Genomic DNA, 20,716 nt, shown 5'->3' with positions numbered 1-20,716 from the left:
AATTTAATGATATTTTTGTGGAAGTTTTATTTTAAAATGATCTTAACACTTTTCCCTTAGATCACAACAAAACATGAAAATATGACAGTTCACAATTTATATAATTTTTCACTAAAAAATCGTTGGATCTTAGAAGCACATTGACAAAACTGTTTTTGACTTTAACACTGTTCTCCACACACTGGAATGTTCTGTTTTAATCTGCTTTCATTCATTTGTCCTTAACTTTTTTATTTCTGTAATGTTACTTGGCGTTTTCCAGGTACATGTGTCTGTCATAAATCAGGGGGTTGTAGAGAGCTCGGTTTAGTAATCTTTTTATACACACATCTCACCTCAGTCGTCTTAGGACCATAAGATATAGGAGCAATATTAGGCTATTTGGCCCATTGAATCTACTACACCATTTGATAATGGCTTACTTATTTTCACAGCATATTGGATAATCAACCTGTCAATAATTCCTTCCATCATAAAGAACATATACCAACTTTAATGTAGTAGAAACTTCTCAAAACATTTTGTCAGTGTGTTGTTTGGCTTGATAATGAGAGTGGGATGCACATATGTTGGGAAGGACAACCAAAAACTTGGAGAGTTTTAGGCAGTATCTTAAAGTTGTGTATTCTTGGAGGTAATTCCAGAGTTTAGTTTTGACACCTGAAGACAGTTTCCAATGCTCCCAAAGTTTCCAGTACTTAAGCTTTTGATGGCAGGATCAAGGATCAGCTTTATTCGCCATATACATTTACATGTATTATTATGTGCTGTGTTGGTTCTGGGTGTGACATGCAACAAAAAAAATTCAACAATCATTAAAAAAAAATTATATAAAAACAAAGTTAGGTTAAAATAAGGATAGATAATAAACTGTGCATAAATACATAATAAAAGTGGTTTAAAGTGTTTACAGTACAGTGACAAGGGTAATAGGGGATTGGGGGCTAACTAAAATGGTTGATCAGATTAATTGCCTGGGGGAAGAAACATTTAAAATGGTGTGATTTTTTGTTGTTGTTTTAGTAGTCCTATAGCCCCTTTCAGAAGGGAGCTTTTGACAAAGGGAATTTGCAGGGTGAGTAGTGTCAGAACCAGGAGACCAGAATTTGAGGAGTAAAGATATTTAGACAGGATGTCAGAAATTTGAAACATAGAAAATAGGTGCAGGAGTAGGCCATTTGGCCCTTCGAGCCTGCACCACCATTCAGTATGATCATGGCTGATTATCCAACTCAGAACCCTGTACCAGACTTCCCTCCATACCCCCGATCCCTTTAGCCACAAGGGCCATATCTAACTCCCTCTTAAGTATAGCCAATGAACTGGCCTCAACTGTTTCCTGTGGCAGAGAATTCCACAGATTCACCACTCTCTTTGTGAAGAAGTTTTTCCTAATCTCAGTCCTAAAAGGCTTCCCCTTTATCCTCAAACTGTGACCCCCTCGTTCTGGACTTCCCCAACATCGGGAACAATCTTCCTGCATCCATCCTGTCCAATTCCTTTAGGATTTTATACATTTCAATAAGATCCCCCCTCAATCTTCTAAATTCCAGAGAGTATAAGCCTAGTCGATCCAGTCTTCCAGCATATGAAAGTCCTGCCATCCCGGGAATCAATCTGGTGAAAGATGGGAAAAGTCAAAGATAAAGTTTTTGGCTGTGGCATCAACATGGTTGGACCAGGAATGTAATTGCTGTGAGTTAGGACCAATGCAGTAGAGTTTGAATCACATTAAATTTGCAATGCTGTGGGAGCCTGAACAAAGTCAATTGGAGAGTAAACCAGAGGTCAACAACAGAGAAGCTGAGGAAGCAAGAGTCAAACAATGTTATTGAGATGGAAATTGGCAGTCTTACTGATGTTAGAAATATGTAAATATAATAAGTTATAATTTCACATGGCTGCAGGGGGGGAGAGAGAGAGGGTTGAACAGCTAGGGAATAGAGTTTGGACAGGATCCAAAAACATGAAGGTGATGGATTCAGTCTTCCAATTTCTGTTTGCTCAGTGTTGGATGTTGTCCAAATGTTTCTAATATTTGAGTTTAAATAAATGATTTTCTTATAATCTAATATGGAACTTTGTTGAAAGAATTTTCATAATGCTGCTCTCTTGTTTGAAGCATTTGTAATCATTGGATTAGCTTAAACATAAACACTAGAAACTCCCATGCCATCTTTATACAGACACTGCCACTGAAGTATACTCTTAAAATAGTTTGAGGACATGAATAGTAGAAAGTACATAGATCAGTATGGCACAGGAACAGGCCCTTTAGCCCACAGAGTCTGTGTTAAACACAATGCCAAATCCCTTCTGCCTGCATGTGATCCATATCCTTCCTGCATATGACGAGACAAGGTGAGGAGGTCCTAAAGAAAACTGAAAAACAGGACCTCCGGGTAGTAATCTCTGAATTGCTGCCTGCGCCACGTGCCAGTGAGGGTAAGAATAGGATGATTTAGCGGGATGAATGTATGGCTGAGGAACTGGTACAGAGGGCAGAGGTTCAGATTTGCGGATCATTGGGTTCTCTTCTCGGGAAGGTATCGTCTGTACAAAAGGGACAGGTTACACCCGAACCCGAGGCGACTCAATATCCTTGCGGGCAGGTTTGCTAGAGTTGTTCAGGAAGGTTTAAACTAATTTGGTAGGGAGATAGGGACCAGAGTGATAGTGCTGAGGATGAGGGCTGATGATAGAGCAAAACTGCAGTCAACAGGCTGAGTTGCAATGTAAAAGGTGGACAAAATTGAAAAGGATGAATACAGGACAGAAGGTGTTATATTTGAATACACACAATATATGGAATAAGGTAGATGTAGCACCACTGGGCATGAATCATGGCTGAAAGAAGATTATAGCTGGGAGATTAACGTCCAAGGATACATATTGTATCAAAAAGACAGGCAGGTATGCAGAAGGGCTGGTGTGGCACTATTGGTAAAAAATGAAATCAAATCATTAAAAACAGCTGACATAGGATTGTAAGGTGTTGAATTGTGGTTAGAGCTAAGGAACTGCAAGGGTAAAAAGATGCTGATGGGAGTTATAGACAGACCCCCAAACAATAGGAAGGATGTGGTCTATAAATTACAACAGGAGAGAAAAAATGCATGCCAAAGGGCAGTGTTACAATAGTCATGGGTGGGGGTGGTTCAATAAGGAGACAAGATTAGGAAAATCAGGTTGGTGCTGGATCCCAAGAGAAGAATTTTCCAGAATGCTGACGAGATGGGTTTTTATAGCAGCTTGTAGGGCACCAGCTATTCCAGACTGAGTGCTGTGTAATGAACCAGAGTTGATTCGTGAACTTAAAGTAGAAGAACTCTTAGGGGAAAGTGATCATAATATGATTGAATTCATCCTGAAATTTGAGGAAAAGCTGAAGTCAGATGTATCAGTATCACAGTGGAGTAAAGGGAGTATAGTGGAGGCATGAAAGAGGAGTCCGGCAGAACTGATTGGAAATAAACACAGGCAAGGATTTCTGAAAGCAATTCAGAAGGCGTAGGATTGATTCATCTCAAACATGAATTATTTTTAAAGAACCATGACATGGGAAGTCAAAGACAGCATAAAAGCAAAAGAGAGGGTATATAATACAGCAAAAATTAGTGGGAAGTTTGTGAATTGAGAAGCTTTTAAAAAGCAACTAAAAAGTCATTAAGAAGGAAAAGATGGAATAGAAAAGTAAGCTAGCCAATAATGTTAAAGAAGATACTAGAAGTTTCTTTAGAGACATCAAGCGTAAAAGAGAGGTGAGAGAGGATATTGGACTGCTGGAAAATGATGCCGGAGAGTAGTAATGGTGGATGGACCACATAAGTATTTTGCATCGGTATTCATAGTGGAAGACACCAGCAGTGTGCTAGAAGTTCAAGAGTGTCAGAGGTCAGAAGTGTGTGAAGTTGCCATTACTAGGGAGAAGGTTCTTGGGGAAACAGAAGTCTGAAGCTAGATAAGTCACCTGGACCAGATGTTGTGCACCTCAGGGTTCTGAAAGAGGTGGCTAAAGAGATTGTGGAGGCATCAGTAATGATCTTGCAAAAATCACTAGATTCTGGAATGGTTTCAGAAGACTGGAAGACTGCAAATGTCACTTCACTCTTCAAGAAGGGAGATGGACAGATGAAAGGAAACTATAGGCCAGTTAGTCCAACCTCAGTGGTTAGTAAGATGTTGGAGTCGATTTTTTAGGATGTGGTTTCAGGATGCATGTTAAAATAGGACATAGCATGGTTTCCTCAAGGGAAAATTTTGACTGACAAATCTATTGGAATTCTTTGAAGAAGTAACAAACAGGATGGATAAAGGAGAATCGGTGGATGTTCTGTACTTGGATTTTCAGAAGGACTTTGACAAGATGCCACAACATGAGGCTGCTTAACAAGTAGAAAATTCAAGAGAATTCTTGAAAATTCAAAAATCTGATGCACAAAGGGACTTGGGAGTCCTTCTGCTGGATTCACTAAAGGTTAATTTGTAGTTTGAGTCGTTGGTGAGGAAGGCAAATGCAATGTCAGTATTAATTACAAGAGGATTAGAATATAAAAGCAAGGATGTAATTTTGAGGTTTTATAGAGCACTGTGAGGCCTCACTTGGGGTATAGTGAGCAGTTTTGGGCCCCTTAGAAAGGTTGTGCTGATACTGGAGAGGGTTCAAAGGAGGTTCATGAAAATGATTCTAGTATTGAACTGCTTTTCATATAAAGAGTGTTGTTTGATGGCTCTCGGCCTGTATTCATTGGAATTCAGAAGGATGAGGAGTGACCTAAATTGAAACCTATTAAATGTTGAAAGGCCTTGATAGAATGGATGAGAAGTGGATGTTTCCTATGGTGGGAGAGTCCAGGACCAGAGGACACAGCCTCAGAAAAGAGGGTGTCCTTTTAAAATGGAGAAGAAGTGGAATTTCTTTAGCCAGAGAGTGATGAATCTATGGAATTCTTTGCCACTGGCGGCTGTAGAGGCCAAGTCTTTATGTATATTAAGGCAGAGGTTGATAGATTCTTGATTGATCAGTGCATGAAAGGATACGGGGAGAAGGCAGGACATTTGGGCTGCGGGGGAAAGTGGATCAGCCATGATGAGATGAAACAGACTTGATGGGCCAAATGGTTAATTTTGTTCCTATATATTATAGTTTTGCATCTGTTTACTAATAATCTCAAACACCAGTTTTGTACCTGCTTCTACCGTTACCCCTGACAGCCTGTTCCAGGCATCTAGCACTCTCCTTATAAAAATAAACTTGACCCGCACATCTCCGTTAAACGACCTGCCTCCCACCTTAAAGCAGTCGTAATGTTTCTGAACTTGAACAACCACTTGTGTTCGCTCTATGGATAACACCATAAGGCATAGTGTTAATATGTGTAAGGAAAGGGTGTGGTTACATGTGCAAATCTGTCTTTTGATTAAAGATATCTGTATGTTCACTGGAACACACACAAAATGTTGGAGGAACTCAGCAGGCCAGGCAGCATCTATGGAAAAAAAGTATAATTGATGTTTCGGGCCAAGACCCTTTGGCAGGACTGGAGAAAAAAAAAAGCTGAGGAGTAGATTTACAAGGTGGGTGGAGGGCAGAGAGAAACACCAGGCGATAGGTGAAATCCGAAGGGGGAGGGAGGAAGTAAAGAGCTCAGTAGCCTCCGACCTGATGACATGAACATTGATTTCTCAAACTTCCGGTAATGCCCCCTTCACCATTCCTCATCCCCTTTTCCTTCTCTCACTTTATCTCCTTGCCAGCCCATTGCCTTGCTCTGGTGCTCCTCTCCCCTTTCTTCCATGGCCTTCTGTCCTCTCTATCAGACTCCCCCTTCTCCAGCACTGTATCTCTTTCACCAATCATCCTCCCAGCTCTTTACTTCACCCCTTCCCCTCCCAGTTTCACCTACAACCTTGTGCTTCTCTCTCCCCTCCCCCCATCTTTTAAATCTATTCCTCAGCTTTTTTTCTCCAATCCTGCTGAAGGGTCGCGGCCCAAAACGCCGGCTGTACTTTTTTCCATAGATGCAGCATTTTGTGTGTGGTGCTTGGATTTGCAGTATCTGCAAATTTTCTCTTGTTTGTGTATGTTCACTGATTAGGTTTTGTCTGCATAATATGGGCAGTGTTTCAGTGATCCATGGATGCCCAGGAATTGAATCTATTTGAGACACATTTAGCTTTTAGTTCTTGGTATTGATTACTTCCATATTGTTTGGCAAACATCAGGAAATTGGCCCAGGTATTTCTGAGTGCAAATCACAATAGCATAAATGATGGCAACACACACAGTGTATCCAAGGTAGCTGGAAGGTGTGATTTTATATGGTCCATTACCAGCCGCTCAAAGCACTTAAGTGCCACTGGGCGGTGATCATTTAGGCCAGTGACCGCTGCGGCCCACGAGAATGATTTTGACTGCTTTGAGCATCCTGTCCCCCGATTTGAAGGCAGCATCCCGCTTCCTAAAAAGTGCTGGCCAGGTCCTGACCACCCTGTGATTAAGTGTGATTAAACCAGTCAGCCTTGGTTTCTGATTTGTCCTGGCAGTGTAGTGTTGAATCACGGTAATGTCCTCAATGCACTTTCCTATGTTGCCAGTCACCAATTCCGCATATTCATCAATGTTGACGTGAAGATCATAGGTAGCCACCTCCCTGAATATGCTCCAGTCTGTGCTTTCAAAGCAGTCCAGCAGTGCTGAAGTGGGACCTTCTGGCCAGGTCCTGACCACCCTGTGAACTGATTTGACTTGGTTAACTAGTGGTCTGTATGCAGGGTTTAGCAAAATGGACATGTGGTCTTGCATTTGAGGTGAGGATGGGGGCATCCTTATTGGCTCTACAAACATTGGTGTAAACCAGGTCTAATATATTTTCTCCTCTGGTCGCAAAGTTGGTGTGATAGTAGAACTTCCACTGGACTGTTTTTAAGCTGGCATTACTGAAGTCACCAACAATAATGAAGGCACCATTGGGGTGAGTGGCTTCGTGGTCACAAATGGTGCTGTGGACCTCGTGCACTGCTTCCCCAGCACTAGTATGGGGGGAATGTAAGCAACAATAATCACAATGGCTGCGAACTCCCTCGGTAAGTAGAAGGTCATGCACCTCACTATTAATAATTCTACCTGTGCTGAGCTGTGGGTTCTTACTACCAAGGTGTTCGTACACCAGTTCTTATTGATGTGGACACATAGACCTCCTCTGCAGGCCTTGCTGGAGATAGTATTTCTGTCCACTCAAAAGGTTAGATTAGGCAGCAGTATTGATTTCTGCAGGCAGTTGCTGTCAGGAACCAAGGAAGTTTGAAGAGAGAAACTAGAGATGCTGGAATCTGGAGCAACACAGAAGGCTGGAGGAACTCGGTGGGTCAGACAGTTTCTATGGAGGGAAAAGGACAGTGGATATTCTGGCATCTGGACACGCATATAGCCAATATTAAAAGGTAGAGGGAAGGTGTAAGGGATTTAATAGGCAGACTGGGGAGGGATAAATGGGGAGAGTGCCAGAAGCTGGGAGGTGATGAGGGAAGTGACAAAGAGCTAAAGATAATGGAATTTGATAGGAGAGGAAGGTGGTGTATGGAATAAAGGAGGGAGGAGGGGAAAGAAACGGTGAAGGGAGCTGGTTAGTTCAGTAGAGAGAAAAGGAATTGAAGCAGATCAGTTTACTAGAAGTTGGAGAATTCAATATTCCTGTTTCCAGGTTGTAGACTACCCAGTCAGAATATAAGAAACTATTGCATGAGTTTGCATTTAGCTTCATCTAGACTCGTGGCAGTGAAGGAGACTGAGCACACACAAGTCAGTGTGGGAATGGGGAGGAGAATTAAAATAGCTGGCAACTGGGAGATCAGATTGCCACTACAGATGGAACATAGGTGAGGTCAGTGTCTGGTCTAGACGTGGAAAGGTTACACTGGGAGCATCCGATGGTATAAATAACTCTAAGAATACAGTACATGCATATGAAAGACTGCCTCACCCAGAAGGGCTGCACTGGACCCTGTGTGATGGTGAGAGAGGTTCTGTCGAGACAGGTGATGCCCTTTTTCAGGTTACGGAGAGAATGCCTTGGGGAGGTGGGGTGGATGGTGGGTGAGTGAGTGGACCAGGGAATCATGAAGAGAATGATCCCTGTAAAAAGTGGTGGGGAGGAGAGGTGTATTTGGTGGTGAGATGACATTGAAGCTGGCAGAGGTTGCCAAGAATAAAATGATGAAAGTAAAGTTTTAATACAAGGAACAAGCTGAAAATCTTATTAATTATTAACCAATTGCTTTTTGCTTATTTTGTGAAGTTTCTTCTAAATTTTGTATAGGGTGTTTCATTTGGGTCAGCCGATCTTTTCACCAAAGTGGATGAACAATTTCTGGCAATTATGTTTAAAAACATCTCAGTTCCTTATAGAGCACAGAACATAGAACAGTACAACACAGGAACAGACCCTTCAGCTCACAATGTTATACTGAACCAATTCAATTAGTAATCAAAAGGCTAACTAACCTAATCTCTTATGTCTACACAACATCCATATCCTTCCATTTTCCTCACGTTCACATGCCTATCCAAACTGTCTCTTAAAGTCCCAAGTGTTGCCTCAACCACCAACCCAGGCAGTGCATTCCAGGCACCCACCACTTGTTGTGTTACAACTTGCCCCTCTCATGGCCTTTAAAATTACCCCCTCTCACCTTAAATGTATACTGTCTGGTATTAGACATTTCAACTCTGGGAATAAGATACTGTCTACTCTATCTATGCCTCTAATAATCTTATAATCGTCTATCAGATCTCCCCTCAGACTCTGTCACGTCAGGAGAAAAACAACTCAAGTTTGTCCAGCCTCTCATTATAGTGCATGCCCTATAATTCAGGCAGCATCCTAGTAAACCTCTCTTCCGCCCTCTCCAAAGCTTATAATGGGGCAACCAGAACTGCATGCAATACTCCAGATGCAGCCTAACTACAGTTTTGTAAAGTTGCAACATAACATCCTGAACTCAATGCCTCAACTAATAAAGGCAGGCATGCTATCTGTCTTCTGAACCACCCTATCAACTTGTGTAGCCACTTTCAGGGAGCTGTGAACTTGGACACCAAGATCCCTCTGTTCATCAACACTGTTTAGGGTCTTGTCCTTGACAGTATCCGAGATCCCTCTGTTCATCAACACTGTTTAGGGTCTTGTTCTTAACAGTATCCGAGATCCCTCTGTTCATCAACACTGTTTAGGGTCTTGTTCTTAACAGTATCCGAGATCCCTCTGTTCATCAACACTGTTTAGGGTCTTGTCCTTAACAGTGTACTGTCTCTTTCTATTTGACCTACCATAGTGCAACATTTCACATATGGCTGGGTTAATCTTCATCTGCCACTTCTCCATCCATATCTGTAACTGATCTATATTCTGCTGCATCCTTTGAGGACTCGATCCACAATACCACCAATCTTTGTATTATCTGCAAACTTACCATCTAAATTTTCATCCAGGTCATTTATATAGTACATTACAAACAGCAGAGGACGCAGTACAGTTAACTACAGAACACCACCTAATCAGACCTCCAGCTAGAACAAGTCCCTTTGACCACTACCCTGTCTTCTAGGGGCAAGCCTTGTCTTCTATGGGCAAGCCAGTTCTGAATCCAAATGGCCAATTCACCATGGATCCCATTCATCTTAACCTTCTGGATGAACCTCCCCGAGGGACCTTTGTCAAAGCTTACTAAAATCCATGTAGATAACATCCACAGTTCAACCTTCATCAATTACCCTTGTCACCTCATAAAAAATATCAATCAAGTTAGTAAGACACAACTTGCCCTGCACAATGCCATACTGGCTCTCCCTAATTAATGCTATAGCTTTCCTATCCCTAAGAATTCTCCCCAGTAGCTTCCCTACAACTGACATGAGACTCACTGGTCTATAGTTTCCAGGATTATCCCTGGTTCCCTCCTTGAATAATGGAACAAGATTAGCTACCCAGAAGTCCTCTGGGAGGACTGGGTTATGCTAACCCAGTTTTGAAGCAGTCATGATTTTTGAAATCTGAAGATGAGTCCAAAGCTTTTGGAGGTTGGGGTGGGACCGGTTGGTGGTTCAAACACTAGTGGCAGGGACCAACTACCATGACTAAAGGATTCCACCAAATGTGGAGTTGATGACTGGAGTATTTATTTGCTAAAATAGTATTTATATAAAATGAAACAATGTGCCAGCCATTTACCATAGAAGAGCAGTTGTGTAAAACTTGCATTAGCATTTCTTAGGAGTGGTAATTCATTATTCTTCAACATTTGTCAAAAATAAAACAGAACCTACAGGAACACACAAAGGGCTAGAAAGACACGAGTGATTCTGTGGACGTTAGAAAGCTTTGAGCAACACACATAAAATGCTGGAGGAACTCGGTGGGTTAGGCAGCATCTAGGGGGGGAATGCAGAGTGAATATTTTGGGGTGAGACCCTCCACCAGGATGCTGCCTGACCTGTTGAGATCCTCCAGCATTTAAAACGTATTGACAAAGATAATGTTGTGTGTGGCATATATTTGATGTATGTTGCTCAGCAACCTAGAAATTTAAATCTTGCATTCCTAAACCAGATGAAGGTGAGATTAGATTTATATTAAATAGCCCACTGACACTCACTGTTTATTTGTTTGTGAAGGAAAGGCAATGGTAGACTGCTAGCTCCGATGGAAGCATAACCACACCATGGTCAGTGCTGATGCCTTCAGGAAAAGTGCAGACAAAAAAGAAAGGAAAATGTAGAACAATTCATTCATCATAATCATCCCTGAAGGTGTCCTGTCTTAAGCTAATGAAACATATCACCAAGAGAAGATGGAGCTTATAGGTCATTAGGCAGAGGTGGGGGAGTGCACGGGGAAATTAAACAATTAATGGAGTAACAAACAATCTGCTGGAAAAACTTAACAGGTCGAGCAGCATTTGTGAGAGGAAGGAATTGTTGACATGAAAGATAGAGAACCTGTTGGGTTTTTAGACCAATTGTTGCTAGGGTTATTTCTTTCTCTGCTAATCTAGAAGCCATCAAGTTAGTTTAATTTAAAATCTGCTGTGGTGGGATTTTAGCTTGCTAAAATTACTATGTTCACCCTTCATTGAGAAAAACCAGCAGAGGCAATAAATGAACACGACACTTCTTTAATGTTCAAACAAGTTGATCTTAAAAAAAATTTAAAATGGTATAGATGTTAAGTGTAACATAGAAGTTCACATTTTTTGTTGTGTATATTAACATCAGTGAAAAATAGACACCCTTTAGAGAAGTCACTATAAACCAGATAAGTCATTCTGCTGTACAAATGTGGTTTGAACTGAATCGAATTGACTTTATTACTTACATTGTTCATATACATGAAGAGTAAAAATCTTTACGTTACGTCTCTGTCTAAATGTGCAATGTGCAATTTATAGTAGTTTATAATAAATATAATGTACAACAGGATAGTCAATATAATATAGAAATACAGTTGCATCAGCATGAATTAAGCAGTCTGATGGCCTGATGAAAGAAGCTGTCCTGGAGCCTGTTGGTCCTGGCTTTTATGCTGTGGTACCGTTTCCCAGATGGTAGCAGCTTAATCTGTTGATCTGAGAGTGAAGTATATCCTCTGAGTTAATCCACAATTACTACACCGCTTAGTACTCTCAGAATAGGCATCTGGAAGTGAAATTCTTTTCTAGACACAGAGAAAAATATCTTTGCCTTTTGCCAGAACCCAAAATACATGCAAATTTAAAAAGAGAAAAGTAGACATTGTATGACAATTCTCAATACAAACCTACGGGTCATGTAAGATCTCTCAGTTGTCCAGATGGTATGTGCCATGTCTAATATTCTCTGCTGATGCTTTCAATGAAAGGGATCATTCTTCGGCAGCCCTTATACTGAGGATGGAAACTCACAGTGACTGAGAACTGGATTATTTCACAAAATGTGGACTGCTCTATCTATAATCCCCCATAGGAAAACAAAGGGCATTTGTGTAGATTTTTCTCTACAAGTAAAAATCTGCACAATGATCTCTTTGAAAAGAATGTCTGTGAGAGCAATTGCATATCGTGTAATTTAACATTGCAAAGGCAGGATGCCAGACTGCAGTAGAACACTGATCTAAGATTTTTTTATATACTGGATACTAACATGAGAACTTACTTATGTACATGAGATCTCTTCCAAAATTATTTTCTTTTTTTTTGTCAATGCTACTTTGAAAACATTGACTCTATAAGATACACTCAACTAGTCTTATGATGCTAATTAAACAAGAGAGAATTAACCTATGAGAACTAATAGGTTAAAATAACTATTGGGAACAAGTTTCACCTTGCACCAGCCTCTGATTCCCTGGCCCCCACTGCTCCTTCTTTACTATGGATGTCCTGACCCTCCACCAGTTCCCCTACACCAACACTTTCATCTGCCCAGTAAAACTTGAACAGCTTCTATTTTAATTCTCACTTCCTGTGAATCAAAGGTATAGCTGTGGCCCTGGCTATGTGGAACAGTCCTAGATCCAAACCTCTACTGGTATCATTGCCCCACCTTTTCTCCATTATATCAACTACTGCACTTGTGATGCTTCCTGCAGTTTTATCATCTTCATTACTAACTTCCAATCCACTCTCAATTTCACCTGGTACATTTCTGACACTTCTCCCTCTTTTCTTGATGTCTCTGTTCCCACCTCAGGAGATAAAATGTCACTATAAGATCACTTATACTATAAGATTTACTATAGTATAAATCTATAGTATACTATAATAATAGTATAGATTTATAGTATAGTAATAGTATACTATACTATAATTTACTATACTATAACACTTACTAATAAAGGCATCCATTAGCCTTGTGAGACCATGGATCTGCGCCTGGAAAGTCTTCACCTGGGCAAGGTTGTATGGAAGACCAGCAGTTGCCCATGCTGCAACTCTCCTCTCTCCACGACACCAATGTTGTCCAAGGGAAGGGCATTAGGACCCATACAGCTTGGCACCAGTGTCGTCGCAGAGCAATGTCTGATTAAGTGCCTTGCTCAAGGACACAACACGTTCCCTCGGCTGGGTCTCGAACTCACGACCTTCAGGTAGCTAGTCCAATACCTTAACTATTTGGCCACGTGCCCACACATTTACTATAAGATCACTTACTCCCACAGCTGCTGTCTCCAGTAAGTATAGATGGTAGTCCACTATCAGCACTTGGTGTCTTTGCTGATTTTGTTCATTTACAGTCAATCAGAAGAACGGCAGTGTTCACTGAATAAATTCCTCCCTCAATATCTATTAGGAACTAAAAACACATTTTTATAGTAGTTATAATTTGTTCTGTATTTCATGTAAATACATTATTTGTTACTCAGTTAAATGGTAATTTGTCCTTTTATACCTTTTTAACTATTTCCATGAAACTTTGGCTAATTGGGGCAGCCAATTGGATATGTGACCACTGACACCATGCAGACAATATCTGAAGAGTATTGATAATGACTGGGGTCACCCGTCTTGTAAAGACACTGCCCAGAAGAAGGCAATGGCAAACCACTTCTGTAGAAAAACTTGCCAAGAACAATCATGGTCAAGACCATGATCACCCACATCATATGACACAGCACATAATGACTGAATGAATGAATTCTACCATACAGCTGCCGCAAAACAACAATTATCATGACATATGCCAGTGATGTTAAATGTGATTCTGATTCTGCATCAGGCAAGAGGTACCTAAAGTCCCACACTACCAGGTTCAGGAATTTCCCTTCAACCACTCGGTTCTTGGATCATCCGGCACAAGCCTAGTCACTAAGAATATAACATCACTATGACAACTGATCATTTTGCACTAAAATGGATCATCTTTGTTCTAATTGTGTATAATTTATGCTGATTGTTTATTTTTGATTTATTGTTTAATATTGAATGTTTAATTTGTGAATGCTGCTTATCTGACCTATGCACCTGTGAAGCTGCTGTAGATAAGTTTTTCATTGTACATGTACATACATATAATAAACTTGATTTTGACTGGACTTGACCTTGTGATCTGACCTATCAAGCAACATGCACAAATTGCTGGAGGAACTCAGCAGGCCGGGCAGCATTTATAGAAAAGAGTACAATCGACATTTCGGGCTGAGACCCTTCATCAAGACTGGGAGTGGATAGGTTAGGGTGATGAAATCCTGATGAAGGGTCTCGGCCTGAAACATCAACTGTACTCATTTCCATAGATGCTGCCTGGCCTGCTGAGTTCCTTCATCAATTTGTGTGTGTTCCTTGGATTTCCAGCATCTGTGGATTTTCTCTTGTTTGTGATCCAACTTATCAAGTTGTTTTGTCCTGTGGTGATTACTCAGCTCATGGCTATTCTGAAAAGCTCTTAGAAGAGAATCCAACCAGGCATATTACAACCTTATGAATTTAACAGTGTTCACATTATTTTTACATAATGCACATTTCCAGCATTTTTGTTTTAATTTGGGATTTCCGATATCCACAATTTTTCAGTTGATCTTACTACTCCCATTTACACCCTTAGATTATTCCCTGTTGCTCCATGATCTCTTGAGTCAATTAATCTCATAGGGACAATACAGCATTGAAACAGGCCCTTTGGTCCATCAATTATCCATATATCATGTCTTTTACTCTTAACTGTCCTTCTTCCATGTTTTCTTCATCTCTGTTTTCTGTATATCCTGATTCTACAACCAGCTGCGAACATTAATTAATATTTACGCTAACAATTAAAATTGCCAACTGGCATGTGTTTGGGATGCTTCATTGAGATAGGAAGTAGGCGGACTAGGCCACCTTGCCTCTCAAGCTTGCACCACTATTTAATAAGATCATGGCTTCTTTGATTCTCACCTCATCTCTGCAACCCCACCTAGCCCTGGTAACATTCTAGAGCATTTTGACTGGTCGCATTAAATTCTGTTGTGAAGGTGACAATGCACTGGATCGGAAAAAGCTGCAGAGGATTGTAAACTCATTCAGCTCTATCAAGGGCACTAGACTCCCCACCACCAGGATATCTTCAATAGTTGATACCTCAAGAAAGCAGCATCCATCATTAAGGACTCTCACAATCTAAGACATGCACTTTTCTCAATGCTACATCAGAGAGGAGGTTCAGGAACCTGAAAACACACACTCAATGTTTTATGAACATTTTCTTCCCCTCCACAATCAGATTTCTGACTGGATCATGAACCCATGTACAATAACTCAATTATTACTCTCTTTTGGAACTACTTATTTAATTTTTATATTTCTTATAACTTACAGTATTTTTATGTTTTGTGCTGCCACAAAACAACATAATTCACAAACTTCAGTGATAATAAACCTGATTTTGATTCTAACTTTTTACACTGTTTGGATACCAAGAATAATCAAAGACTCTCCTAAAACCCTTTGAGGAAATGTTCTAAATACTCATGACACGTTGGCTGTATTTTGTAACCTTGGTTCTGGAGTAGAAGTGAAGTATATTGAATACCTCCCCATTTCTCCTGTAGATTAACTCTATTCCAGTAAGAACCCTTTTGGAAGTGAACTGCAGCAACATTGATCGAGAAGACTGTTGGGATAATGACACAGCTTTATTCAACAGCAATATGCACTGGGATTGATCTGTCACGGATCTCTTGGCTAATATCACAGCTTGTATGTCATCATTTAGCAAAAGTAGAATGAAGATGAATTTCTGCAGGCATGCAAGTTGAGTACTATACTCCAAGTATGAGGTGTGCTTAACTGATAGACTTTTGTGAGGTTGTGAAAGGCCAGACACTGTCATTAATATTACTCTCTCTGTTTCTCTCAGAATTGATGTGGATGCTATCTTTTTGCTTCTAGATGGAGAAAAGTCACACAGATATTTAGGAAGCATGTCTCTGGACACTTGGAAATTGCAGCTGAAGAAGACATAATTAATTTCCCTGTGGCAGAGAGCAAAGAGACCACTGTGAACTTGTAATTGAAGTTTCTTCTCTTCCTCATCATAGAAATGCAACATCATCGTCACTGCTCCCAAGACCTTGTTCTTTCTCAGTTGTAGCATGATTTTTTCCACTTCTTAGGCTTCAGTGTATGTTGAATAGTTGACCATGGAATGCAGTCAAGGACAGTCATGTCAAAGACTGAGCAACTTTTAGGGTATCCTGCACAAAGACTCCCAAGTCCCTATGTATCTCCGCGTTTTGAATTCTCTCTCCATCTAAATAATAGTCTGCTTATTTATTTCTTCCACTAAAGTGCATGACTATACACTTTCCAACATTGTGTTTCATTTGCCACTTCTTTGCCCATTCCCCTAAACTATCTAAGTTTATCTGCAGGCTCTCTGTTTCCTCAACACTAACCTGCTCCTCCACCTATCTTTGTATCATCGGCAAGTTTAGCCGTAAATCCATTAATCCCATAGTCCAAATTATCGACATACAATGTAAACAGCAGCGGTCCCAACACCCACCTCTGTGGAACTCCACTGGTAACCAGCAGCCAGCCAGAATAGGATCCCTTTATTCCCACTCTCTGTTTTCTGCTGATCAACCAATGCTCCACTCATGCTAGTAATTTCCCTGTAATTCCCTGGGCTCTCATCTTGCTAAGCAGCCTCATGTGCAGCACCTTGTCAAAGGCCTTCTAGAAATCCAAGTACACCACATCTGCTACACCTCCTTTGTCTACCCTGCTTGTAATTTCTTCAAAACATTGCAATAGGTTAGTTAGGCAGGATTTTACTTTCAGGAAACCATGCTGGCTTTGGCCTATCTTGTCATGTGCCTCCAAGTATTCCATAATCTCATCCCTAACAATCGATTCCAACAACTTCCCAACCACTGATGTCAGGCTGACAGGTCTATAGTTTCCGTTCTGCTGTCTCCCACCCTTCTTAAATAGCGGAGTAACATTTGCAATTTTCCATTCATCCGGTACAATGCCAGGATCTATTGTTTCTTGAAAGATCATTGTTAATGCCTCCACAATCTCTCCAGCTACTTCCCTCAGAACCCAAGGGTGCATTCCATCAGATCCAGGAGATTTATCCACCCTCAGATCATTAAGCTTCCTGAGCACCTTCTCAGTTGTAATTTTCACTGCACATGCTTCACTTCCCTGACTTTCTTGAATATCCAGTATACTGCAGATGTCTTCCACTGTGAAGACTGATGCAAAATATGCATTTAGTTCCTCTGCTTTCTCTGCGTCTCTCATTACAGTATCTCCAGCATTATCTTCTGTTGGTCCTATATCTACCTTCAACTCTCTTTTACCCTTTATATACTTAAAAAAGCTTTTAGTATCTTCTTTGACATTAGTCACCAGCTTCCTTTCATAATTCATCTTCTCCTTACTAATGACATTCTTAGTTTCCTTCTGCAAATTTTTAAAAGCTTCCCAATTGTCTATCTTCCCACTAGCTTTGGCTTCCTTGTATGCCCTCTCTTTTGCTTTTACTTTGGCTCTGACTTCACTTGTCAGCACGGTAGTGTCCTTCTTCCATTTGAAATTTTTTTCTTATTTGGAATATATCCGTCTTGTACTTCCCTCACTTTTCACAGAAAGTCCAGCCATTGCTGCTTTGCTGTCCTTCCTGCTAGTGTCCCTTTCCAGTCAACCTTGGTCAGTTCCCCTCTCATGCCATTGTAATTTCCTTTGTTCCACTGAAATATTGACAGATTGGAATTTAGTTTCTCCTTCTCAAATTTCAAAGTGAACTCAATCATATCGTGATCACTGTTCCCTAAGGGTTCCTTAACCTTAAGCTCTCTTATCACCTCCAGATCATTGCACAACACCCAATCCAGCACAGCCCTGGTGGGCTCAACAACAAGCTGTTTTAAAAAGCCATCCCTTAAACATTTTACGAATTATCTCTCTTGAGGTCCAGTACTGGCCGGGTTTTCCCAATCCACTTTCATGTTAAAATCCTCAATGATTATCATAACATTGCCCTTCTGAAATGCCTTTTCTATCCCCTGTTGTAATTTGTAATCAATATCCTAGCTGCTAGTATGGAGGTCTGTATACAACTGCCATTAGGGTTCTTTTACCCTTGCCATTTCTTAACTCAACCCATAGAGACTCTACACCTTCTGATCCTATGTCATCCCTTTCTAAGGATTTAAAATAGGCATCTGTTAGTCTCGTGAGACCATGGATTTGCGCCTTGGAAGGTTTCCCGGGTGCAGGCCTGGGCAAGGTTGTATGGAAGACCGGCATTTGCTCATGCTGCAAGTCTCCCCATCCATGCCACCGATGTTGTCCAAGGGACGGACACCAGGGCCGATACAGCTTGGCACCGGTGTTGTTGTAGAGTAATGTGTGGTTAAGTGCCTTGCTCAAGGACACAACACGCTGTCTCAGATGAGGCTCGAACGAGCAACCTTCAGATCACTAGACCGATGCTTTAACCACTTGGCTGTGCGCCACTAATGATTTAATATTATTTCTTATACACAGGGCCATACCACCCCCTCTGCCTGTTAACCTGTCTTTTCCATACACTGTATATTCTTGGACATTCAGCTCCTAATGGCAGCCATCGTTTAGCCAAATTTCAGAGATGGCCACAATGTCATACTTGCCAATCCGTAGCTGAATTTCAAGATTGTCCATTTTATTTCTTATGCTGCGTGCATTCAAATATAACACTTACAGTCCAGTATTTGTTGCTTTCTGTTTTAACTGCACCATGCCTCCATTGACCTGTAAATCATCCCACTGGCTATGATTATGCCTCATCTCCCGCCTATCCTTTCTATAATCTCTGTTACACGCTATCTTTGATTTACTTCTGTTTCTCCCTCCCTCAGCCCTATGTATTAAGGCAATGGGTGGGGGGAAGGGCTGTGAGATTAGTGCAGGAAAATGGCACCAAGGTAAAGCATCAGCTATAAATTTATTGAACAGTGGAGCAAATATGCAAAGTCTTGACTTGAAATGCCAGTCATCCTTCTGCCTATGCAGATTCTGAGTGACTCATTAAGTACCTGCAGCAGTTTGTTTTTTGCCTAAGATACCCAATTCTTGTGTGTGGCGAGGAAACTTGGTTCTGCTTCCATTTCTTCTGCACTTATGTTTAAAGTGTTTCTTCTAGTAAAGCTTGATTGCCTCTCTGCTCCATTGAGTAGAGTCTCATTATAGCCTTGCACTTTGCCTGTTCGTACTGTATTTTCTCTGTAACCGTAACATTATATTCTGCATTTTGTTATCACTGTCCCTTGTTCTACCTCAATGTGGTGAAATAATCTGTATGAATGGCTTGCAAAGCAGCGTTTTTCACTGTACCTTGGTATATGTGAGAATAATAAAACAATTACCTCTTGTCATGAAGAAGGCATGCCACGGCTTTACTTCATTAGGAGTTTGAGGAAATCTCAAAGACTCACAAATTTCTAGATGCACAAAGCATTCTGACTGGTTGCAGAATAGCCTAGAATGGAGGCTCCAATATACATGATTGAAAGAGGCTGCTGAGGGTCGTGGACTCGGACAGCTCCATCTGGGCACAACCCTCCCCACCATCGGAGATCTCAGGAAGACGCCTTCCATCATTAAGGATCCTCACAACCTGCAGCATGCCCTCTGCTCATTACTATCAACACTAAGGAGGTACACCCACATTTATATTTAAGGAGCAGTTTCTTCCCTTGGCCATCAGATTTGTGAACGGTCCGTGAACCTATGAGTGCTATCTCGCTATTCTTCTTTTGCATTATTTATTTTGTAATTGATAGTAATTTTAATGTGAAGAAATACTGTATACTATTCCGAGAGCGACGTATTTCATGAAATACATTGGTTCATGGTAATAAACCTGAACCAGCCGGGTAGCAGGATGGAACTCGCATTGTTTTGGGCAATGATCTGATCTTTACGGAGAAAGTGTTGCTATCTACCCACGAAGGGTGGCAACCCTCCCCAGCACAGCGCCGACGCGCGCGAGCGCCTCTCCCGTGGGGCGTCGGGCTGCCGCACCTGCGCGCTGACTCCGAGTGCGCGAAGCCCCGCCTCCCGCCGGGCCCAAGCCGCCGCAAAGTGGACGAGGCGGGTGGTGGATCGGCTCCGCGGGAGATGGGCGACGCAGCCCCCAGGAAGGGGTTGCTATAAATTAGGTGAGGCGCCGGGGGTAAATGTCTGGGGAGGGGAAAGAATGAGATAAAATAGAATGGCGCGGTGATCTCCTGTGCGAAGCACAGGATGAGGCCTGGCGGGGAGGGTCGCACGGACACTGGCCCCGTTTTCACGAAGAGCAGCTGGGTGGGGGGGTCGGGAAGAGCCCTTGTACGGACGCTACCAGCAGCATGGCGGCAGCTGGATTTCTCCCTCACACGCCCCGGTACAGCTTCACATCACATCACTAAACAATTCGAATTGAGTCACTTGGCTCCGTGTAGCCTCTTCACCATTATACCCCCAATGTCCCGTTAAAGATCACTTCCATCATCATCCTTCCCAGCCACGAGATGTGCCGTCCCCCTCCCTCCGCGCGACCCCCCCCCGGTCCCCCCTCCCTCCGCGCGACCCCCCCCCGGTCCCCCCTCCCTCCGCGCGACCCCCCCGGTCCCCCCTCCCTCCGCGCGAACCCCCCCCCCCGGTCCCCCCTCCCTCCGCACGACCCCCCCTCCCTCCGCGCGACCCCCCCCCGGTCCCCCCTCCCTCCGCG

The 20,716-nt window shown here is 41.9% G+C and overlaps 1 protein-coding gene across 1 annotated transcript in view; it reads left to right on the top strand.

The window, feature by feature from the left end:
- Positions 1–20,042: 20,042 nt before the first annotated feature.
- Positions 20,043–20,716, top strand: part of ralbp1 (ralA binding protein 1) — a 57,379-nt gene continuing 56,705 nt past the window's right edge. The window contains exon 1 of the mRNA XM_072259006.1: positions 20,043–20,165. The gene's annotated coding sequence lies outside the window, so the exon portion shown is untranslated. The remainder of the gene's footprint in view (positions 20,166–20,716) is intronic.

The sequence above is a fragment of the Mobula birostris genome, chromosome 1 (assembly GCF_030028105.1).
Source record: "Mobula birostris isolate sMobBir1 chromosome 1, sMobBir1.hap1, whole genome shotgun sequence".
Taxonomy (NCBI): domain Eukaryota; kingdom Metazoa; phylum Chordata; class Chondrichthyes; order Myliobatiformes; family Myliobatidae; genus Mobula; species Mobula birostris.
Note: the sequence above shows the minus strand (reverse complement) of the source record. Positions and strands in the feature narration are given on the sequence as shown.